Raw genomic sequence first — 25,290 nt, 5'->3', positions numbered from 1 at the left:
TTTTAACCCGGCTTTTTTACTGTCTTCCTTCACCCTCACCAAGAGGTTCTTTAATTCCTCTTCATTTTCTGCCTTTAGAGTGGCAGAAGGTTATCTGAGGTTGTTGATGTTTCTCCCACCTATCTTGACTCCAGCTTGTAAATCATGCAGCCCGGCATTTGTCATGATATGCTCAGCATATAGATTAGATAAACAGGGTGACAACAGACAGCCCTGTCGTAATCCTTTCTCAATCCTGAACCAATCAGTTGTTCCATACAGGGTTCTAACTGTTGCCTCTTGACCCACATACAGGTTTCTCAGGAAACAGGTAAGATGGTCTGGTATTCCCATCTCTTTAATATCCACATGTATCAAAGGCTTTAGCATAGTCAGTGAAGCAAAGGTAGATGATTTTTCTGGAATTCCCTTGCTTCCTCTATAATCCTGAAAATGTTGGCCATTTGATCTCTGGTTCCCCTTCCTTTTCTAAATCCAGCTTGGACCTCTGGAAGCTCTTGGTATGCATCGTGCTGAAGCCTGGCATACAAGATTTTAGGCATGACCTTACTGGCATGGGAGATGAGTGAAATTGTCCAATAGTCTGAACATTCTGTAGTGCTTCCCTTCTTGGGAATTGGGGTGAGGACTGACCTTTTCTGGTCCTGTGGCCACTGCTGGGTCTTCCAGATTTGCTGACATATTGAGTGCAACACTTTGACAGCATCATCTTTTAGGGTTTTGAATAGCTCTATTGGAATTACATCGCATCCACCAGCTCTACTGACAGCTTCCTAAGACCCACTTGACTTCACATTCAGAATGTCTGGCTCTGGGTTACTGACCACATCATAGTTATCGAGTTCATTAAGATCTTTTTTGTATAGTTCTTTCATATGTTCTTTCCATCTCTCCTTGATTTCTTCTTCATCTGCTAGGTCTCTACCATTTCTGTTCTTTATTATGCCCATCTTTGGAGAAAAAAGTTCCCTTGATATTTCCAATTTTCCTGAGGAGATCTCTAGTCTTTACCCTTCAGTTGTTTTTTTTCTAGTTTTATACACTGTTGATTGAAGAAGGCCTTGTCTCTCTGTGCTTTTCTTTGGAACTCTGCATTTAGTTGGATGTACCTTTCCCTTTCTCCCTTGCTTTTTTTTTTTTTCTCCCTTGCTCTTCTTTCTTCAGCTATTTGTAAAGCCTCCTCAGATAACCACTTTACATTCTTGCCTTTCTTTTTCTTTGGGATGGTTTTGTTCACTGCCTCCTGTACAGTAGTACAGACCTCTGTCCATCATTATTCAGACACACTGTTTACTAGATCTAATCACTTGAATCTATTTGTCACCTCCACTGCATGTTCATCAGTTCAGTTCAGTTGCTCAGTCATGTCTGACTCTTTGTAACCCCATGGGCTATATAGCACGCCAGGGTTTCCTGTCCATCACCAACTCCTGGAACTTGCTCAAACTCATGTTCATCAAGTCAGTGACGCATCCAACCATCTCATCCTCTGTCATCCCCTTCTCTTCCTGCCTTCAATCTTTATCAGCATCAGGGTCTTTTCCAGTGAGTCAGTTCTTCAAATCAGGTGGCCAAAGTATTGGAGCTTCAGCTTCAGCATAAGTCTTCCAATGAATATTCAGGACTGATTTCCTTTAGGATGGACTGGTTGGATCTCCTTGCAGTCCAAGGGACTCTCAACAGTCTTCTCCAACACCGAAGTTCAAAAGCATCCATTCTTCGGTGCTAAGCTTTCTTTATAGTCCAACTCTCACATCTATATATGACTACTGGAAAAACCATAGCTTTGGCTAGATGGACTTTTGTTGGCAAAATGATGTCTCTGCTTTTTAATATGCTATCTAGGTTGATCATAGCTTTTCTTCCAAGGAGCAAGCGTCTTTGAATTTCATGACTGCAGTCACCATCTTCAGTGATTTTGGAGCCCAAGAAAATAAACTTTGTCACTGTTTCCATTGTTTCCCCATCTATTTGCATTGAAGTGATGGGACCAGATGCCATGATCTTACTTTTTTGAATGTTGAGTTTTAAAGCAGCTTTTTCACTCTCCTCTTTCATTTTCATCAAGAGCCTCTTTAGTTCTTCTTTGCTTTCTGCCATAAGGGTGGTGTCATCTGTGTATCTGAGGTTATTGATATTTCTCCCGGCAATCTTGATTCCAACTCGTCCTTCATCCAGCCCGGCATTTCACTTGATGTACTCTGCATATAAGTTAAATAAGCATATTCATAGGGGATTTGATTTAAGTCTACCTGGATGGCCTAGTGTTTTCTCCGCTTTCTTTAGTTTAAACCTGAATTTTGCTATGGGAAGCTAATGATCTGAGCCACAGTCAGCTCCAGGTCTTGTTTTTGCTGACTATATACAGCTTCTTTGTCTCTGACTACAAAGAATGTAATCAGTTTGATTTTGGTATTGACCATTTGGTGATGTCCATGTGTAGTCATCTCTTGTTTTGTTGAAAATGAATTTTGCTATGACCAATGCATTCTCTTGGCAGAATTCAGTTAGCCTTTGCCCTGCTTCATTTTGTACTCCAAGACTGAACTTGCCTCTTACTCCAGGTATCTCTTAACTTCCTACTTTTGCATTCCAATCCCCAATGATGAGTAGAAATCTTTTTTGATGTTAGTTCTAAGAGTTTTTCTCAGTCTTCATAGAACTGATAAACTTCAGCTTCTCTAGCATTATTGTTAGGGGCATAGACTTATATTATAGTGATGTTGAATGGCTTACCTCGGAAACAAACTGAGATCATTCTGTCATTTTTTTTTCATTCTGTCATTTTTGAGGTTGCACCCAAGTACTACATTTCAGACTCTTTTTTGTCAATTAACAGGGCTACTCCATTTCTTCTAAGGGATTCTTGCCCACAGTAGTAGATATAATGGTCATCTGAATTAAATTCCCATTCCCATCCATTTTAGTTCACTGATTTCTAAGATGTTGATGTTTATTCTTACCATTTGCTGCTTGACCACATCCAATTTACCTTGGTTCATGGACCTAACATTCCAGGTTCCTATGCAGTACTGTTCTTTGCATTGGCTTTTACTTTCATCACTAGGCATATCCACAACTGAGCATCATTTCTGCTTTGTCCCAGCCACTTGGTTCTTTCTGGGCTATTAGTAGTTGTCCTCCTCTCTTCCCCAGTAGTATATGAGATACCTTCCGACCAGGGGGACTCATCTTTTGGTTTCATACCTTTTTGTCTTTTTATACAATTCCTGATTTTTCCATGGCAAGTATATTGGGGTGGTTTGCCATTCCCTCTTCCAGTGGATCATGTTTTGTCAGAACTCTCTACTCTGAGATTGGAATATGCAGCTGCAAACCAATCAATGCCAATTATTATTGGCAACCACAAAACCCTATGAGAGAGGCATAGAACAGATCCTTCCTCAGAGCCTCCAGGAGAAACAAGCTAATATTGCCAATACCTTGATTTTGGACTGCTAGCCTTCAGAACTGTAAGAGAACAAATTTTTGTTTTAAGCCACCTAGTTTGTGATACTCTGTTATAGCATCTCTAGGAAACTAATACAGAGAGAAAACATAGGGAAAGAGAAAATCAATACCAGATACCCCAAATTCTGAGTATAAAATCTTCCGCCATCTCTGGCTGACCCCTGAATAGCACAAGTATGGAGTAACTAAGGCTAAAATAATTGAATAGACTTTGAGCTGCTTCACTCTACAGGGATACAGAGTTTGGAGTTCAAGTTCAGTCAAATTAACTCTCCAGTGAAACATCAACAACAAAACCCACAATGCTTTTGTGAGAATATAAGAAAATCCAGAACTTTATAATATATAACTCACAAGATAAAATATATATTTACAAAATATCAATCACATAATGCAATTCCAAATAATTCGACAAATGAAGAAACAGAAAATTGCAATTCTCACTCAAGAGAACGTATGATCAGTAAAGACTGACTCTTAGATGATACAGGTATTGAAATTACCAGATAAGGATTATAAAGCAACTATTTTAACTGTGTTTGAGAACATAAAGAAAAATGTGAACCCATAGAGTTAACAAATAGGATATCTCAGCCAAAAAATACAAACTATGAAAGAGAACCATTAGAAAATTATAAAACTGAAATGTGAAATATCTGAAATTTAAAAATACTGGAAGTTTAGCAGAAGACTGAAGATGACAAAGAAATCACAGTAAGCTTAAAGATAGATCATCAGAAATTATTCAATCTGAATAACAGAAGAAATAAGATTTTTTAGAAAATGAACAGAGCCTCAGTATCTGAGGAGCAATTGCAAGAAGTCTAACATATGGTTAATTTGAGTGGAGAATATATGACAAATAATAGCTAGAAAAAATCTTAATTTTTGATTTAAGTGTCTCACTACAGAAAAACAGAAAACCACCCTAGGCACATCTTCATGAAAAATAAAGAGAAAGAGAAAGTATTAACAAGAGGAAAAAAAGACCATTACACACAGGAGGACAAGAATATAAATGACTAAATATCAATAACAATGGTGTCCAGAAAACATTGGAAAAATATCTTTAAGACACTGAAAGAAAACTGTCTGACAAGACTTATTCACTATATTCAGTGAAAATATCAGATATTTAGAAAATCTCAAAATTTGGAAAGTAAATAACATACTGTTATTTTTTACTTAACACAACAGAGGAAAATATCAAGATCAACATTTTATCTAAAGGCTGAGATTATTTTTATAGTTTGTCATTACTTTTGCTTATGAACACAAATTCTTCTTCAATAGCACCAGAGGGCAACATTGATAATCTTTTCAGCAGCCAAATGGACTGAGCTTATTCTTGATCTGACAGTTTTTCCGCTAACATTTCTTCTAGTTCCTCCTTAATCAGTCATCTACTGCCAGTTGGGTCTTTGGTTTCTAGTTTTTTCTGAAAACAGACCTTGAGCTCACAACTGGTTTTTGTTTTTTGGGTTTTTTCTTCACATCTAGTAGCTTTCTGTGTGCCTCATGCATTCATGAGTAATGTGCTTGTTTGCCAGTATAAAAAGAAAATGAAATGGGTGGCCATCTTCTCCCCACTGGATTGCTCTTTGTTTTGGAAAAATCTCTTCAGGACGCTTCATTATTGGCTGGGCTCACTTCTTAAACCCCTGGGGAAAAGCTAAGGAATCACTATGTCAATATTCTCTTGGGTAAAACTTTCGGGGTCTTCTCCCATCACGTTAGCTAAGTGTCTCTTTCCTATGTTGAGTTCTTCAATCTGCTTTATGGTAAAATCCGCTCTGTAAGTTTCACATCTTGAGGCTGTAACATTTTTCTTGTTACAACTGCAGTGTGTCTTAGCCTTGGCTGTGCTTAGTCACTCGGTCATGTCCCGCTCTTTGTGACCCCATGCACTGTAACCCGACAGGCTTCTCTGTCTACGCAAATTCTCCAGGCAGGAATACTGGAGTGGGTTGCCATGCCTTCCTCCAGGGGATCTTCCCAACCCAAGGATTGAACCCAGGTCTCCCACATTTCACGCGGATTCTTTACCATCTGAACCACCAGGGAAGCCCTTCTTAGCCTTGACAACTGGCATCTGGTACTTGTCTGTAGCTCAGCAGTGGCGGCTTTCCAGAGGCCTTGTCTGGGGCAAAGCCAGTCCTAACCCTAAGAAAGAGACAGAAGGAGGCAGCTAGGGGGCAGGACACACAGGGAGCAAGCATGTTGACAAAGGGAGATAGGGAGAGGACAGAGGGGCAGGGCCTGCAAATGGCAGCACACATCTTTTAAAATTAGTATTTTCTTCTTCTTTGGATAAATACACGGAAGTAGAATTGCTGGGTCATATGGTAGTTCAATTTTAATTTTTTTGAGGCACCTCCATACTGTTTTCCATGGTGGCTTCATGAATTTACATGCCCACCAATAAATGTATGAAAGTAAAAGTCAAATTGTTAGTCACTCAGTCATGCCCAACTCTCTGTGACCCCATGGACTGTAGCCCGCCAGGCTTCTCTGTCCACGGAATTCTCCAGGCAAGAACACTGCAGTGGGTACCCACCCATTCCCTTCAGCAGGGGATCTTCCTGACCCAGGGATCAAGCCTGGGTCTCCTGCAGGTTCTCTTTACTGTCAGAGCCACTGGAAAGCCCATAAGCATCCCCCTTTCTTCACATGCTCACCAACACTTGCTGTTTCTAGTTTTTCTGATACATAAGCAATGGATGAAAGAAAAGCTCACCAATGAATTTAGAAAACATTTTAAACTACTCGTAAAAACACAAAATTATAAAAATTGTACAGTGTAGCTAAAGCACTACTTAAAGGGAAACTTATGGCTTTAAAATACTCTAACAAGAAAAGACAAAAGGTATAACATCCATGGAAAGCAGAGAGACAATTGAAAAATTTAACAAAGTTGAGTTAGTTTTTTTGAAAGGTCAGCAAAATTGATTAAGTTCCTAGCTAGAGAGATCAAGAAATAGAGAGAGGGGACATAAATTATATACATACACATTGTTGTTGTTGTTCAGTTGCTAAGTTGTGTCAGAGCCTTTGTAACCTCATGGACTGCAGCATGCCAGGCTCCTCTGCTCTCCACTATCTCCTGGAGTTTGATAAACCCATGTCCATTGAGTTGGTGATGCTATCCAACCAACTCATCCTCTGTTGTCCCCTTCTCCTGCCCTCAATCTCCCAGCATCAAGGCCTTTCCCAATGAGTAGGCTCTCAAATCAGGTGGCCAAAGTATTGGAGCTTCAGCATCAATCCTTCCAATGAATATTTGAGGTTGATTTCCATTAGAACTGACTGATTTGATCTTGTAGTCCAAGGGACTCTCAAGAGTCTTCTTCAGCACCACAGTTTGAAAGTATCAATTCTTCAGTGCTCAGCCTTCTTTATAGTCCAACTGTCACATCCATTGTACCATAGCTTTGACTAAACAGAACTTTGTGGGCAAAATGATGTCTCTGCTTTTTAATATGCTGTCTAGGTTTGTCATAGCTTTCCTTCCAAGGAGCGAACGTCTTTTAATTTCATGGCTGCAGTCACCATCTGCGGTGATTTTGGAGTCCAAGAAAATAAAATCTGCCACTGTTTCCAGTTTTTCCCCATCTATTTGCCGTGAATTGATGGGGCTGGATGCCGTGACCTTCATTTTTTGAATGTTGAATTTTAAGCCAGCATTTTTACTCTCTTCTCTCACTCTCATCAACAGGCTCTTTAGTTCCTCTTCACTTTCTGCCATTAAAGTGGTATCATCTGCATATCTGAGGTTATTGATATTTCTCCCAGCAATCTCTTGATTTCTGGCTCATGATTCATCAAGCTCAGCATTTCATATGATGTACTCTTCATATACATTAAATAAGCAAGGTGACAATATACAGCCTTGACATATTTCTTTCCCAGTTTTGAATCGATCTGTTGTTTCACATTCAGTTCAAATTGTTGCTTCTTGACTTGCATGTAGGTTTCTCAGGAAGCAGGTAAAGTGGTCTGGTATTTATTCTCATTTAAGAATTTTCCTCAGTTTATTGTGATCCACACAAAGGCTTTAGCTTTGTCAGTGAAGCAGAAATAGATGCTTTTCTGGAATTCCCTTGCTTTTTCTATGATCTTGCTTTTCTATGTTGGCAATTTGATCATTGGTTCCTCTGTCTCTTCTAAATCCAGCTTGTACATTTGAACCAAGAACTCTTGGTTCATGTATTGTTGGAACCTAGCTTGAAGGATTTTGAGCATTACTTTGTGTATCTCAATGAAGCTATGAGCCAGGCTGTTCAGGGAGAAGGGAATGGCAAAGCACCTCAGTATTCTTGCCTCAAGAACCCCATGAACAGTATGAAAAGGCAAAAAGATATGACAATGGAAGATGAGTCCCCAGGTTGGTAGATATCCAATATAGTACTTGGGAAGAGCAGAGAAATAACTCTAGAAAGAATGAAAAGGCTGGGCCAAAACAGAAATGACACTCAGTTGTGGATGTGTCTGGTGGTGAAAATAAAATTTGATGTTCTAATGAATAAAGAGGGACTATCACTATAGATATTATAGACATCACAAGAATAATAAGAGAATATGAGTGAGTGAGTGAAAGTTGCTCAGTTGTGTCTGACTCTTTGTGACCCCATGGACCATACAGTCCATGGAATTCTCCCAGCCAGAATATTGGAGTGGGTAGCCTTTTCTTTCTCCAGGGGATCTATGCAACCCAGGGATCAAACCCAGGTCTCCCACATTGCAGGTGGCTTCTTTACTAGCTGAGCCACAAGGGAAGCCCAATAAGAGAATATATTGACAACTTTATGCTCATATATTTAACAATTTAAGTGAAATCGATGAATACAGCTTACCAAAACTGACACAAGATAAGCCAGAAATTTGGAAGAGTCCTATATTGTTATAGATTTATTGATTGATTAGAAAAGTAGCATTTTTTCTTCTTATTTCATGCCTGATTTTTATAGAATGTCTTAATGTATTTTGTGTATGTCGTAGATATTCTTATTTTAATCTGTTTGGGCTGCTGTAACACCATACTGTTCTCCACCAGCTGTTTTTACCTTTGTCATGTGATCAAAGTTAATACTACCTATGATGGGACAAACTGATACCATGTGCCCCCTGATATGATGCACGGAGAAGGACACAGCATCACTACTGTGGTATTCTTACCAACAGTGAATAATCTCAATTTAATCATGAGGAAGCATCAGAAAAATTCCAATTGAGCAGCATTCTACAAAATAACTGGCTAGCATTCTTTAAAGTGTCAAAGTAATGAAAGACAAAGAAAGGCTGAGTAACTACTTCAGCTTATAGGAGAGTAAAGTGACCTGACAGCTACATGTATCACATGATAGTAGGTTAGATCTTGAACCAGATAAAGAATATTAGTGGGTAAACTGGTAGATTTGAAGAAAGTCTGTAAATTAGATAATAGTGTTACCTAATGTTAAGATTGATTTTGATGTTAATTTCTTGGTTTTAATGACAGTACTGTGGTTCTATGGAACTTCCCTGGTGATTCAGATAGTAAGGAATCTGCCTGCAGTTCGGAAGACCTGGGTTTGATTCCTGGATCGGGAAGATCCCCGGAGAAGGGAATGGCTACCCACTCCAGTATTCTTGCCTGGGAAATCCCATGAAGAGAAGAAGACTGGTGGGCTACAGTCCATGGGGTTGCAAAGAGTTGGACACAACCTAGTGACTAGAACTCTAGCACTCACTGTGGTTATATAGAAGGCGAAAGTGTTAGTCACTCAGTCATGTCTGACTCTTTGACCCCATGGACTGTAGCCCACCAGGCTTCTCTGTCCATGGGATTTCCCAGGCAAGAATACTGGAGTGGGTTGACATTCCCTTCTCTAGCAATCTTCCCAACCCAGGGATTGAACCTGGGTCTCCCATCTTCCAGACAGATTCCTTACCATCTGAACTATGTAAGCTAATATTTATAGAATATGATGGAAGGTGTATAAGAATTCTTTATAGTATTTCTTCAACTTTTTGTTAGTATTATCTAAAAATTAAATTTTTGTAACTTCTAAGCTTAAAAATGAAAAGAAATTTAACAAAAAGTAGCTCTTGAACTTAACTTGCTCTCTTCAACTAGTCTACATTTGATTTACTGCCTGCTGGTGGTTATGCTGAGTTCAATGTAAACAGTCTCTGGTCTCTTGGAGTTTGTATTCTGGTGGGAAAAGACATTTATTAAAAAAAATACTTTGTTGTTATTTTTGAGTCACTAAATTGTGTCCTGCTCTTGTGTGACTCCATGGACTATAGCATGCTAGGCCTTATCAAGAATGCAGATAGATTTTTTTTTTGCCAGACTCTTTTCCATGAACTAGGCTGGGGCAGAATTTAAAAGCACCAACACTTTGATCTAATATTATGAATTTAAGTCCCTAATATTCCAACTTTAAATCCTGAATTTAAAATTTGCATATTGACAAATTTGCATATGTGTATGTATATTGCTATGGACATCAGACAATATTAGATATTGATTACATATATATTCATGTTACATTTATCTAAGTTATAAGTAAATTTTTAAATTGTATATCCAGTGACCAGACTGTGTCTATTGTTCTTTACAGAAATTACTCTGTCCTTATCTCTGAAGGGGCTGCATTGACCAAACAATCCCAACCTGAGCTAAATCTTCTAATAAAACTAAATACAAATGGGTAATATGTACTTGATTATATTTAATCATTATAATAACCTCAGTAAACAATCTTGAAGATGAAGTTTTTAGTCTTGCTGGCTGGCCCAGTTTTTCTTATGGTTAGTGGAAATTTTGGTGCTGTCTGTGACCATAAAACTTAATATACCCAGGAATTAATTCTATGACTGAGACCTTATGAGAAGACTCCATGACCTATTGAGTTCAACAAAATTAACACAGAGTGTTTTAGAGCACAGAGATGTGGAAAGCCAGTGAACCAAGAACAAAAAATTTTGGGCTGACAGTTCTGTGTCGTCCTAGGGACCCTCTTAGGGCTTTCCAGGTTGTATAGTGGTAAAGAATCTGCTGCCAATCCAGGAGATGCAAGAGATGTGGGTTCGATCCCTAGGTCGGGAATATCCCCTGGAGTAAGAAATGGCAACCGACTCCAGTGTTCTGTCCTGGAAAATCCCATGAACAGAGGAGCTTGGAGGGCTACAGTCCATTGGTTGGACATGACTCAGCGCACACACACACACACACACACACACACACACACACACAGGGCCCCTCTGCCTTTGTTGTACAATGGGTTTGGAAAAAGTCCTCTGACATTCAGAGGACATAATGATATATTTGCACTCATGTTTGGCTTTCTGATCCAAGTAATAAGTGACACTATAAATTGAGGATTTCTTCAACCTTAATGGATAAAAATGTTTTTGTTTTCCACGAGCCTCTAAGTATAAACTCTTAAGGATAAACATTTTAGTCTCTCAGTGATGAGCTAAAGCTTCATGTTTTAAACTTTGGATCAATTGTTCACTATGCAGAAAACATTAAAGACTGCAGTCCTACCATGTTTTCTCTACCTTTCATTAAGTTTTCAAAATCCATGTTATGGATAGTATTTTTCTTTTTCTCAGGGCCTTTTAATTTTTAATCACGGTTGTCTCAAATGCTGATCATGTTTCTGAGAAATTACTTTATATAAAAGATGGAGCAAGATAGAGTTGCCACATACCTTTTTATCTTTTCTGTGAAATTATTTGAACCTAAAGTTGTGGTGACAAGGTTGCTTCTAATAGACTTTGTTGCCATGGAAGCAGGCTGTTGAAAAGAACAAGACTCAAGGCCTCCAAGTCTTTGCATGTTTATACCTATGCTCACAAATATATAAATTTTATATTGAATGACAAACCATATACAGTGAAACCTGTTGACCATGCAGTATTTTTCAAAAACAAAAGTTATAGATGTTAATATAGCAAAGTTGAGCTAATTTTATATAATCAAGATTCTTTTATACAATAAATTGGTGAACTGAAATAGATGTTTAAAAATATTTTTAGGAGCCAGAGAGCAGTTATTATTCAAGACCTAAAGTGGAAGAGAAGAAGAAAAAAAAAAGGAAGAAAGTGGAAGGAAAGAAGGAAGAAAACAGACAATTATTCATTCATTGTACACACACCAAGTATGTGTCTGGTTCCATAAAGATAAGATTAATATCAAATGTTTTCTTTCTGTAATCTCATTGCTTTGTTGTTTTTGTTGTTCAGTAGCTAATTTGTGTCCGTTCTTTGTGACCCCATGGATTGCAGCATGCCAAGCTCCTCTGTCCTCCACTGTCTCCCAGAGTTTGCTCAGATTCATGTCCATTGAGTCAGTGATGCTTTCTAACAATCTCATCCACTGCTGCCCCTTCTTTTGCCTTCAATCTTTCCCAGCATCAGGGTCTTTTCCAATGAGTCGGCTTTCATGGTGTAGCCCAGTCCATTACATATAACAGATGCTCAATAAATATTTATTGAGTGAACTAAGATATAAGGGTAGCAAATAGCAATGTTGATGAAAAAGAGATTTGACTCATAAGGGTGCAGAGAATCTAAGGAGAAGGTAGTGTCCCCCTAGGGGCTTCCCCGGTGGCTCAGGCTGTGTAGAATCTGCCTGCAGGATTGTGGGAGACCTGGACTTGATCCCGGGGATGGGAAGACCTCATGGAGAAGGGCATGGCAGCCCACTCCAGTATTCTTGCCTGGAGAATCCCCACGGACAGAGGAGCCTGGCGGGCCATAGTCCATGGGGTCACAAAGATTCAGACATGAATGAGCAGAGCACAGTGGCCCTTAGAGTATCATACATATGAAACTGGCTAGAATCAGTTAGATCCTCCTATTAGGGAAAGAGAAGTGCTTGGGCAGCTGACCCACTGCACGTAGAACACACAACACATAATGTTCAAGAACACTGGCTATCTCTGGACCTAGTCCAGGCAAAGCTGATACTGAGACTAAAATAGAGCAATACAACCAGGGAGACAGCCAGACCGTGGATAATCTAACAACTGTTAACATAGTGTGTGCCATGGGAATGAATATACATCACAGAAGGATTTCTACACAAATGTACAGATATCTTTTTCTAAATATTTCAGTACTGTTTAGTATTGGACATGTTCACTCTTTGTGACATCATAGATATATGTTTTAACAGATGCATTTAAAGAAAAATTTTTGTGTGCTTATGGGCTAAGTCACTTCAGTCGTGTCTGATCTTTGCAACCCTATGGACCATAGCCCGCCAGGCTCCTCTGTCCATGGGATTCTCCAGGCAAGAATACTGGAGTGGGTTGCCATGTCTTCCTCCAGGGGATCTTCCCAACCTATGGATTTGAACCCACATCTCTTTACGTCTCCTGCATTGGCAGGCAGGTTCTCTACCATTAGCGTCACCTGAGAAGCCCATAAAGAAAAATATAAAATTTATTTTAAATTGTGAAAACATTTACTTTGAAATAATTTTAGACAAAGTTGCAAAAATTGTACAGAGTACCTATATAATCTTTGCCCAGTTTCCCCTCATGGTATCTTCTTATATAACTACAGTACAGTGATACAGACCAGGAAAGTAACATTACTACAACAATGTTAACTAAACTAAAAGTCTTACTCAAATTTCTTATTTTTTCTTCACGAATATCCTTTCTCTGTCCCAATATCTATTCCAGGATCTCACATTGTGTTTATTTCTCATGTCTCCTTAGCCTCCAGTGTGAAGTCAAAACCTCTTAAAAAAGAGGAGATTTTTACTTTCATCAGAAAAATATGTTAAAAGTTAAATTTTCAATTATTAATAGTAGTATTGCTATTTTTGGGTCCTTCCCCATTTTCAGAGCACAGCCGAGTAAAGGAAGTAAGAGTCTGTATTTAACTGGGGAGACCTACTGCTGTCTTCATGGGGTCGCAAAGAATCAGACACGACTGAGCGACTGTACTGAACTGAGCTGAACCACTGTCTTTCCTGCAACCTGGGTGTCTCTAATAACTGCTTTGTGTTGTTGGATTTAATTCCTGCAGAATTTTGAGGGGAACATTCAAAATCTGTGGACAACTTTATAGTTGACAAGTTGCAACAATTGTCAACAAGGGTAGAAGAAGAGTAAGAGGAGTAGAGAAAAAAATCAGGTGGACTCCATTCAGCAGGACATTCTGCTGATGCAGACTAGAAATATACTAAGGAATTGAAATTACAAATACCATCCGAAAGACAGAGTCTAGGATAGAATTTATGACCTCCAGTGCCAGATAAGTATTGTGAATAACTAGAATTAGTACTAAATCCAGGACTTGTGTCATGATAAAAACACAATGACTGAAAAAAATGGCAAGTATCATCTGGCTCAGTCAGTGACGAAATGGGGGGGTGTGGTAAACTGGAGGACGCATATCACATCTAAAGCAGGTAGTTGGTATTTAGCTCCATTTGGAATTTACAATCAGAGTTTGAGTCCAATGTTGCAAGACTCTCAGATGGTTTTTTATAAGAGAACTTTATTCCCCCCAAAGAACTTTATGTGAAAATTCTTATTTTTATTTCAGTTTTTAAGATTTTTATGAGATTTACATTCACAAAACAGTTATAACATTAAATTTTCTACATAAAATATGCATGTGAGTCTCAGTTAAATACATCTAGATGCTGAATGGTCTGCTGAAGTGAAGTGAAGTGAAAGTTGCTTAGTTGTGTCCAACTGTTTTCAACCCCATGGACTATGCCGTCCCTGGAATTCTCCAGACCAGAATACTGGAGTAGATAGCCTTTCCCTTCTCCAGGGGATCTTCCCTACCAAGGGATCAAACCCAGGTCTCCTGCATTGCAGGTGTATTTTTTACCAACTGAGCTATTAGGGAAGCCCCTTAAGTGTTCTCAAAATCTAAGTGACTAATTTCTACTCACTGGTCCTGTAATAGGTACAAGTCAAATGCCATAGAAAAAGCTCAAACTACTTCATGTAACAGACATTTAATTTACTATTAGTAAGTTCAAACAAATCAGAAAAAGCAAATAGTCTATTCTACTGAAACTTTATAGGAAGATAATATAGACAACAGTGCTGATAGAAAATTCTTATTTTTAAATGTTAGTAACTAATTTGCCTGTGAGTTTCTCTCGAAACTCCCTCAACTCTTGAATTGCCTAAGAATTCCAAGGCCTTTCTCAGTCAATCAGAGTCACTTTTCATCCGAACACTGTGAAAAGAAAAAAACAGGACTAATCAGTCTTCCTTTGCTTTTACTTCTCCTGACTATGGAGTTCAGTTCAGTTCAGTTCAGTCGCTCAGTTGTGTCCGACTGTTTGCCACCCCGTGAATCGCAGCACGCCAGGCCTCCCTATCCATCACCAGCTCCCGAAGTTTACTCAAACTCATGCCCATCGAGTCTGTGATGCCGTCCAGCCATCTCATCCTCTGTCGCCCCCTTCTCCTCCTGCCCCCAATCCCTCCCAGCATCAGGGTCTTTTCCAACGAGTCAACTCTTAGCATGAGGTGGCCAAAGTATTGGAGTTTCAGCTTCAGCATCAGTCCTTCCAATGAGCACCCAGGACTGATCTCCTTTAGGATGGACTGGTTGGATCTCCTTGCAGACCAAGGGACTCTCAAGAGTCTTCTCCAACACCATAGTTCAAAAGCATCAATTCTTCGGTGCTCAGCTTTCTTCACAGTCCAACTCTCACATCCATACATGACCACTGGAAAAACCATAGCCTTGACAGATGGACCTTTGTTGGCAAAGTAATGTCTCTGCTTTTTAATCTGCTATCTAGGTTGGTCATAACTTTCCTTCCAAGGAGTAAGCGTCTTTTAATTTCATGGCTGCAGTCACCATCTGCAGTGATTTTGGAGCCCAGAAAAATAAAGTCAGCCACTATTTCCTCTGTCTCCCCATCTATTTCCCCTGAAGTGATGGGACCAGGTGCCATGATCTTAGTTTTCTGAATGTTGAGCTTTAAGCCAACTTTTTCACTCTCCTCTTTCACTTTCATCAAGAGGCTTTTTAGTTCCTCTTCACTTTCTGCCATAAGGGTGGTGTCATCTGCATATCTGAGGTTATTGATATTTCTCCCGGCAATCTGGATTCCAGCTTGTGCTTCTTCCAGCCCAGCGTTTCTCATGATGTACTCTGCATATAAGTTAAATAAGCAGGGTGACAATATACAACCTTGATGTACTCCTTTTCTTATTTGGAACCAGTGTGTTGTTCCATGGCCATGGAGTAGTCGTTAAAGATGGATTTCAACAAATGTTGGTCCACTGCTGATCCAGATCTTATTTGGGCCACAGGTTGTCACACTCCCAACATTACAGCTGTTTCACATTTCTGCTCTCAGCCATTGCTCCCCAGTGCCCAGAAACATGCTAGACTGAGTATGCCCAGCAGAGCTTCTGTTAGCATCCAGAAGATGTTTTCCTTGAAAAAATATCTTTGGGCATTTTGTGAACTCTAGTATTTGGCCCAGAATCCTACTTTTCTCAGGAAAATTTTCTTTTGCTTTATTCTTTCATCTATCCTACGCCTGGGCCTTATCCTGTACCCCGCTGTTCTACCCTATGCCAACAGTACTCCTCAACTCTGAACTTAGAGGAATAGGAATGGTAGTAGTTGTTGTTGTTCGGCCACTAAGTTGTGTCTGACTGTGTGACCCCATGGACTGCAGCACTGGACCAGGCTTCCTGTCCTTCACCATCTCCCAGAGTTTGCTCAAACTCATGTCCATTGATTGGTGTCGTCCAACCATCTCACCCTCTGTCACAACAGTGGAGTCTGGAACTTTATTTTTTTTTTCTCCAGGAAGCTGAAGCCTCCTCATACAAATTCCCCTACCTCACCCTAGCAATCAACTCTACTGATTAGTTTTGATAAATCACTAAGTAAACAAACAAATGAGTTGTCCTGTTACACCTTCCTGAAGGACAAAGATAACACTAATGTTAAGAGTTTTGAGTTTACATAATTCAGTGGGGCCATTCAAGTGACTCAACCCAAAACAAAGAAGGTCTGCTCAAAAGCAGTCTCATCTTTAGGCATAAGAACAGCTTCTCTAAATATGAAAAGTTTCCCTCAACTTGCACTTGAGGTAAATCTTTAAATACCCTGTTATCCAGATTTAAACAGTTTGATAAACTTGAAGTCATTTCTTATAGGGAGCCAATATAAGAAGTAAAAACAAAGATATACAAGATTATTATTTAAATATAATGATTTGACAGAAAAATCTTACTTCCCATATGAAATTGGAATTGAAAATGAACAAATTTTTAGCAAATCTTTAGTAGGTGAAAGTGCAACAGGTGTATACTTGTTATATATATTCAAATATCTGCAAGAAAACTACAGCAAGCACTTAAATATTCTGTGCTTAGAGACAGCCTTATTTCTGGTTAAATCTTTCACTTAACCTTCTGCACAAAGTGAATAGCCAAAGAATGCTTCAGTCCTTAATTAATCTGTAACAATTTTCCCTCTGTGAATTTTTAGCAAGAATTAGCCTGGGTGCTGTTTATGGCAAGGGTACATAAGTTGGGTTTGTGAGAGTCTGTTTCAAAGGTTCTTTAGTACTGAATTTCTTCGATTGGGAGTGTGACACTGAATACAGGAAACCTCATTTAAATTGAAATTGGGAATCCAGAAGGGGAAGCTCTCACACACTACCACTCATTGCCATTTGCGGACCGCAAAGGAAGAGACATACCGTGTGTCTCTAACAGGAGAAAGGTTACTACTTTACTACCCCAGCAGGAGGAAGATTTTCTCCTTGCCCAGTGACAAGTGCCACCAATAAGAACATTGCAATTCAGCCAATGGGAAGCCATCACTAACCTAAATTCTCACTTTCCTGCAATGGACTTTCATTCAAAACACTTCCTCCCAGCCTTTCCCTCTTCTCTATAAAGTAACAGTTACTTTCCTTTGTTTGCTGGACTTGCCTATAGTTTTTGCCACAGCATGCTTGTCTCTAATTGCAATTCTCTGCTATCCTTGAATAAACTTATTTTGCTTGTAAAGTAACTTGCTGTTTTTAACAAATAGTGCTTTATTTTGCTTTTCTTCTCTTCTTCATTTCCCTAAGAAGCCTAGATTTGTTTCAAACTTGTAATATGTGTGAACTTCCTAAATAGATGGTAGTGGGTTTGTGAACTTCAGGAGAGAAAATCCTGGGGAAAAGCTCCCAGACTGAGAAGACTCAGGAAGCTGAATTTTATCTACTGAGCTCCAAGTGATTACGTTGCTCACTGGTAAATGGAGAGAACAATATTGGTTCTGCCTGCCTTACAAAGAAGTGAAAGTGAAAGTAGCTCAGTCATGTCCGACTCTTTGTGACCCCATAGATTGTAGCCCACCATGCTCCTCTGTCCAGAGAAATGAATGACCAAAAAAAAAAAAAAAAAATCATTTGAAAATTCCCAAAGCACAAATGTAAAATACTAGTCTAGAATAGAAAACTTTGTAAGTTTCAACATGAAAAAGTTAGTGCTAATGTAATTGGAAAGCCAGTATGTGATAACTTTTATTACTATGCTTGTACTTTATCAATAACAGGAAAAAATTGTGTATGATATGGTTAAATTGTTCATACTGATCACATAGTAATTTTATACATGCTCTAAGAAAACCATAGAATACAACTCTTTAAAAAAAAATTTATTTATTTTAATTGGAGGCTAATTACTTTACAATATTGTAGTGGTTTTTGCCATACATTGACATGAATCAGCCATGAGTGTACATGTGTTCCCCATCCTGAACGCCCCCTCCCACCTCCCCTGCTCTTTAACACAGTAAACATGGGTCGAAATGTTAATACTAAACAACTTAATTATTTCTTTCCTCAGAATAAGAGCTTCTTGGCAAAATGATTGCAGCATCAAGGAATGCTCTGGATTAAATGGGTCCTGGACACTAAATTCCAACTTGCCGCCTATATTCCCTCAGTCTTAGGCCTCATTTTGGGCATGAAATTCTGTCATAGTTGTGTTTTTCCGTTGAGAGTCCACATTTGCATGTGTATGTGGATGTTTTGAGAACCTGTTTTTGAAAAGTTAACTGGTGGATTGGTTTTGAAAAGACCATGAAGGATCAGTGATCCGTTAAGCAAAAACAGATTTAACCACCTAGGTGGTGTTGTCCCAATCTTGTTAATGAAAAAGAAGTAAATGTTGGAGGCAAATTAACTCAGAGCCTCTCCAGGATTTCTTAATGGATCTAAACTCCTTTAAGAAATGCTTGGAATTTTTGTTTTACAATTAAAACAAGAAGTTCTTTATTTCACGTTAAGAAGCTAACATTCTGTAACACCTGAAATCAGAGCCATTTAACTGAGTTCAGTCACCTATGAGAATTAATCTTCAAAATTTAAATAAAGGATATTATGAAGGATGGGCCAAGATGATTCCCATGATGAGAACCAGTGTAATGATACTAACGGCAAACGGTGCAAGGCCAACGTGGGCTCTACTACTCCAGGGGGCTTCCCAGTCAATGTTACAACTTCCTAAAAGGGATTATTGCCAAAGTTTCACTGATGATGAATAATTGATTCAACTGGCTTCTAGAATACAGAGTTTACTGATTGAAATAATGGGATAAAAATCTAGAGTACCCAAAATGGCTCATTTTAAAATGGATTCAGGCATTTTATAGGTCAAACCAACTAAGTCTCTCCTTCAAACATAAAGATGTACATATCTCTGAAGCGAGATTTAATTGTGTCCCCCCAAACAATATTATAAAAAAAAAAGGTCATATCACTCACATAGCGTGGCCTTATGTATCCACAGAAAGACACACAAAGACAAGCACTTTCACTTGCCATGTGATGTAGTTCCTAGAATCGTGTGTCCAGACTGCCTTTCAAGACTTTTAAAAAGACATAATTGAGGAATCATCCAAAGTGAAATATATTTGAAAGTATTTTTCTTATTTTATACTAGATTAGGTTAGACATTTGTTGATATAACAAGTACATTTGGAGTCATACTTTATAAAGCATTACATTATGCTTTAGAATACTTTTGTGGGTTTAAAGTTTTTTGCTTTGTTTTTACTATTTTAATTATATGTTTTAAAGGTTTGTTTTCATGTTCTATTTATTACATTTATAACTTAATTTACATAATAATACTCTTAATCCTCTTATTTTAAATAGTTATCTGTTAATTTCCTTCTGTGGATAATAAGCAAGATTAGGTATTTCTTTTTTCTTCCAATTCTTTAAGCCATTTTTCTTTCATAATTATTTTGCTTAATTATAATACATTTCTTACTGTTTAACTTTTACTATATAAACCCAGAGGCAAATATACTTGAAAGTATTTTTTTAATATATACTATTTTCTGCATTTAAGTGGTATATCTTAAACCCTAGTTGCATAAGATATCAATGTACTTTATAATTTTTATGAGAGATCATCATTTCTGTATTTTCAAAGTTTATACCATTTTCACTTGACAATATAACCATAACCCAACATTTGTGTTACTCTTGGTCCTGTGGTTATATAGGATTAATATTCACTGTCAGCTTTCCTTCCTCTCTTCTGTGTGTGTTAGTCACTCAGTCGTGTCCGACTCTCTGTGACCCCACGGACTGCAGCCCACCAGGCTCCTCTGCCCATGGAATTCTCCAGGCAAGAATATTGGAGTGGGTTGCCATTTCCTTCTCCAATGTGAATTTTAGTAGTAGTAATTTAGTTGCTAAGTTGTGTTCAACTCTTGCAACCCCACAGACTGTAGCCTGCCATGTTCCTCTGTCCATGGGATTCTCCAGGCAAGAACACTGGAGAGGGTGGCCATTTCCTTCTCCCCCTTCATCTCTTACTTGAATGAAATTATTAAGTCTATTTTTTTCCCTTTTCTAAATGGTTTTACTTTTGTACTTGGATGATAAAAAGGTCAGGTATAATTTTTTATTAAGTGGATTGTCTTTTTTCGGTGATCTGTAGGCAGTGCTCGTGACTCTTTCATGGTGAGTGTTGACTTGGAGACCTGTCTGATTTTGTTCTCCTTTACTGACTTTTGTGGGTTATTCCCAATTCATGCCTATTGTCCATGCATTCTTTTTAACAATATTGTAAGTTGATGTTATTGCTAGGATGTTAAAATAAGTATTTCATTACATTTCAAGTCTAATAATTATATTGTAACTCAGTTTGACCGGTTTATATACTTTTCCTCCTCAGGCTTTTCCGATCAGTAGATCAACTCCTATTCTCCTCCCTCTTATTCTCTCCCTGTCCCTTTCTCTCTTCCTCCTTCTCCTCCTCCCCCTCGCCCTTCTCTAGCCCACTTCTTCCCCTCCCTCCCTCCTCGCCTCTTGCTCTTCCCCTCCTCCTCCTCCTTCATCTTCTTTCCCGTCTTCCCCTCCTCTCTTCCTTCTTTCCCTACCCACCTTCTCCCTCCTCTCCTTCTCCTTCCCCTTCTTCTCCTTTTTTTCTTCTCTGCTTCCTCCTCCTCCTCCTTTTCCTTCCTACCCTTCTCTCTCTTCTTTCTTCTCCTCCTTTTTCTTCTTTGTAATCCTTTTTACTTCTACATATTTAATTTTCTCACTTAGGTCCACTATATCCCTTACTGGCATTTTAGCAGTACCTATTCTCTTTTGTGATGCTTCCAGTTTTTACGTTATTTCTGTGGTATTCTTCCATTTTATTCCTGGACTCAGTCAACTTTTCTCTTCTCTTTCCTAAGCTCTTGCACCTCTGCTCTCTGCTTTGTTTTATAAAGATACTTTATTATTCTTACTATTATAATTCATGGAAAAATGATGGGCCACACTAATATTTGATCTGTGACTTAAAAAAACTTTTTTTTGGTTGGCTTCATAAGCCATTTTTTTTCATTTATTTTTTTATTGAAGGATAATTGCTTTACAGAATTTTGCTGTTTTTTTGTCAAACCTCAACATGAATCAGCCATAGGTATACATATATCCCTCCCTTTTTGAACTTCCCTTTCATCTCCCTCCCATCCCACCCACCCACCCCTCTAGATTGATACAGAGCCCCTGTTTGAGTTTCCTGAGCCATGCAGCAAATTCCCGTTGGCTCTCTGTTTTACATATGGTAGTGTAAGTTCCCGTGTTACTCTTTCCATACATCTCACCTGCTCCTCCCCTCTCCCCATGTTCATAAGTCTATTCTCTATGTTTGTTTCTCCATTGCTGCCCTGTAAATAAATTCTTCAGTACCACTTTCTAGATTCTGTAAATAAATGTTAGAATACAATATTTCTCTTTCTCTTTCTGACTCACTTCACTCTGTATAATAGATTCTAGGTTCATCCACTTCATCAGAACTGACTCAAATGTGCTCCTTTTTCTGGCTGAGTAATATTCCATTGTGTGTATGTACCACAACTTCTTTATCCATTTATCTATCAATGGACATCTAGGTTGCTTCCATGTTCTAGCAATTGTAAATAGTGCTGCAATGAACAAGGGATTCATATGTCTTTTTCCATTTTGATTTCCTCAGGGTGTATTCCTAGGAGTGGGATTGCTGGGTCACATGGTGGTTTTATTCCTGGTTTTTTAAGGAATCTCCATACTGTCTACCACAATGGCTGTATCAATTTATATTCCCACCAACAGTGTAAGAGCATTCCCTTTTCTCCACACCCTATCCAGCATTTATTGTTTGTAGATTTTTTGATGATGGCCATTCTGACCAGTGTGAGGTCAATCTCATTGTAGTTTTGATTTGCTTTTCTCCAATAATGAGTGATGTTGAGCATCTTTTCATGTATTTGTTAGCCATCTGTATGTCTTCTTTGAAGAAATGTCTGTTTAGGTCTTTCTCCCACTTTTTGATTGGGTTGTTTGTTTTTATCTGGTATTGAGTTGTATGAGCTGCTTGTATATTTTGGGAGTTAATCCTTTGTCAGTTGTTTCATTTGCTATTATATTCTCTCATTCTGAGGGTTGTCTTTTCACCTTGCTTGTAGTTTCCTTTGCTGTGCAAAAGTTTTTAAATTTAATCAGGTCCCACTTGTTTATTTTGTTTTTATTTCCTTTACTCTAGGAGGTGGGTCATAGAGGATCTTGCTTTGATTTATGTCGAGTGTTCTGCCTATGTTTTCCTCTAAGAGTTTTATAGTTTCTGGTCTTACATTTAGGTCTTTAATCCATTTTGAGTTTATCTTTGTGTTGGTGTTAGGAAGTGTTCTAATTTCATTCTTTTACATGTAGCTGTCCAGTTTTCTCAGCACCATTTATTGAAGAGGCTATCTTTGCCCAATTGTATATTCTTCCCTTCTTTGTCAAAAATAAGGTACCCATAGGTGCATGGGTTTATTTCTGGGCTTTCTATCTTGTTCTGTTGGTCTATATTTCTGATTTGTTGCCAGTACCATACTGTTTTGATGCCTGTGGCTTTGTAGTATAATCTGAAGTCAGGAAAGTTGATTCCTTCAGCTACATTCTTCTTTCTCAAGACTGCTTTGGCTATTCGGGGTCTTTCGTGTTTCCATATGAATTGTATAATTTTTTGTTCTAGTTCTGTGAAAAATGACATTGGTAATTTGATAGGGATTGCATTGAATCTGTAAATTACATTTGGTAGTAAAGTCATTTTCACAATATTGATTCTTCCTACCTATCTCTCCATCTGTTTATGTCATCTTTGATTTCTTTCATAATTGTCTTACAATTTTCTGGGTACAGTTCTTTTGTCTCCTTAGGTAAGTTTATTCCTAGATATTTAATTCTTTTTTAAAAAAATTATTTATTTATTTTACTTTACAACATTGTATTGGTTTTGCCATACAATGTAGATATTTAATTCTTTTTGTTGCAATGGTGAATGGGATTGAATCCTTAATTTCTCTTCTGGATTTTTCATTGTTAGTATATTGAAATGATTTCTGTGTATTGATTTTGAATCCTGCAACTTTGCTAAATTCCCTGATTAGCTCTAGTGATTTTCTGATACTATCTTTAGGGTTTTCTATGTACAGTATCATGTCTTCTGCAAACAGGGAGAGCATTATTTCTTCTTTTCTGATCCGGATTCCTTTTATTCCTTTTGCTTCTCTGATTGCTGTAGCTAGGACTTTCAGAACTATGTTGGATAATAGTGTGGAAAGTGGACACCCTTGTCTTGTTCCTGATCGTAGGGGAATGCTTTCAGTTTTTCACCATTGAGAATAATGTTTGCTGTAGGCTTATCATATATGGCCTTTACTATGTTGAGGTAGGTTCCTTCTATGCCCATTTTTTGAAGAGTTTTCATCATAAATGGGTGCTGAACTTTGTCAAAGGCTTTTTCTGCATCTACTGAGATGATCATATGGTTTTTATATTTCAGTTTGTTAATATGGTGTATCACATTGATTGATTTGTGTACATTGAAGAATCCTTGCATTTCTGGAATAAACCCAACTTGATCATGGTGTATGAGCTTTTTGATGTGTTGCTGAATTCTGTTTGCTAAAATTTTGTTGAGGATTTTTGCATCTATGTTCATCAGTGATATTGGCCTATAGTTTTCTTTTTTTGTGTTGTCTTTGTCTGATTTTGTTATCAGGGTGATGGTGGCCTCATAGAATGAGTTTGGAAGTGTTCCTTCCTCTGCAATTTTGTGAAAGAGCTTTAGAAGGATAGGCATTAGCTCTTCCCTAAATGTTTGGTAGAATTCTTCTGTGAAGCCATCTTGTCCTGGGCTTTTGTTTTTTGGGAAATTTTTGATCACAGCTTCAACTTCAGTGCTTGTAATGGGGTTATTCATAATTTCTATTTCTTCCTGGTTCAGTCTTAGAAGATTGAACTTTTCTAAGAATCTGCCCATTTCTTCCAGGTTATCCATTTTATTGCCATGTAGTTGTTCATAATACTCTCTTATAATTCTTTGTATTTCTGCATTGTCTGTTGTAACCTCTCCTTTTTCATTTCTAATTTTGTTGATTTGATCCTTCTCTCTTTTTTTTCTTGATGAGTCTAGCTAAAGGTTTGTCAGTTTTGTTTGTCTTCTCAAAGAACCAGCTTTTAGTTTCATTAATCTTTACTCTCGTTTCTTTCTTTTTCATTTATTTCTGCTTGGATCTTTATGATTTCTTTCCTTCTAGTAATTTTGGGGGTTTTTTGTTTGTCTTTTTCCAGTTGCTTTAAGTGTAAAGTTAGGTTGTCTATTTAATGTTTTTCTTATTTCTTGATGTAGGATTGTATTGCTATAAACCTCCCTCTTAGAACTGCTTTTGCTGCATCCCATAGGTTTTGAGTTGTCATATTTTCATTGTCATTTGTTTCTAGAAATTTTTTTATTTCGCTTTTGATTTCTTCAGTAACCTGTTGGTTATTTAGAAAAATATTGTTTATTCTCCATATGTCTGTGTTTCTTACAGTTTTTTTCTTGTAATTGATATCTTATCTCATAGTGTTGTGGTAGGCGAAGATGCTTGATATGATTTCAGTTTTCTTGAATTTAATGAGGTTTGATTAGTGACCCAGGATATGGTCTATTCTGGAGGATGTTCCATGTACACTTGAGAAGAAGATGTATTCTTCTGCATTTGGATGGAATGTCCTAAAGATATCAGTGAGATCCATCTCATCTAATGTATCACTTAAGACTTGTGTTTCCATATTAATTTTCTGTTTTGATGATCTGTCCATTGGTGTAAGTGGGGTGTTAAAGTCTCCTACTATTACTCTGTTATTGTCAACTTCTCCTTTTATATCTGTTAGTGTTTGTCTTATGTATTGAGGTACTCTTTTGTTGGATGCCTAGATATTTACAATTGCTATTTCTTCCTCTTGGATTGATCTCCTGATCATTATGTAGTGTCCTTCCTTATTTCTCATAATGTTCTTTATTT

General features: G+C 38.0%; 1 long non-coding RNA gene and 1 pseudogene across 1 annotated transcript in view; one reads left to right on the top strand and one right to left on the bottom strand.

The window, feature by feature from the left end:
• LOC110133103 (uncharacterized) overlaps positions 1-25,290 on the top strand; it is a 243,503-nt gene that overhangs the window by 185,499 nt on the left and 32,714 nt on the right. The window contains exons 2-3 of the long non-coding RNA XR_011482512.1: positions 10,077-10,166; positions 11,500-11,621. This is a non-coding gene — a long non-coding RNA (uncharacterized lncRNA). The remainder of the gene's footprint in view (positions 1-10,076; positions 10,167-11,499; positions 11,622-25,290) is intronic.
• Positions 4,715-8,588, bottom strand: LOC110133102 (small ribosomal subunit protein uS9m pseudogene; annotated as a pseudogene).

This window comes from Odocoileus virginianus, chromosome 21 (genome assembly GCF_023699985.2).
Source record: "Odocoileus virginianus isolate 20LAN1187 ecotype Illinois chromosome 21, Ovbor_1.2, whole genome shotgun sequence".
Classification (NCBI taxonomy): domain Eukaryota; kingdom Metazoa; phylum Chordata; class Mammalia; order Artiodactyla; family Cervidae; genus Odocoileus; species Odocoileus virginianus.
The sequence above is the reverse complement of the archived record's forward strand: the minus strand, read 5'-3'. Positions and strand labels throughout refer to the sequence as shown.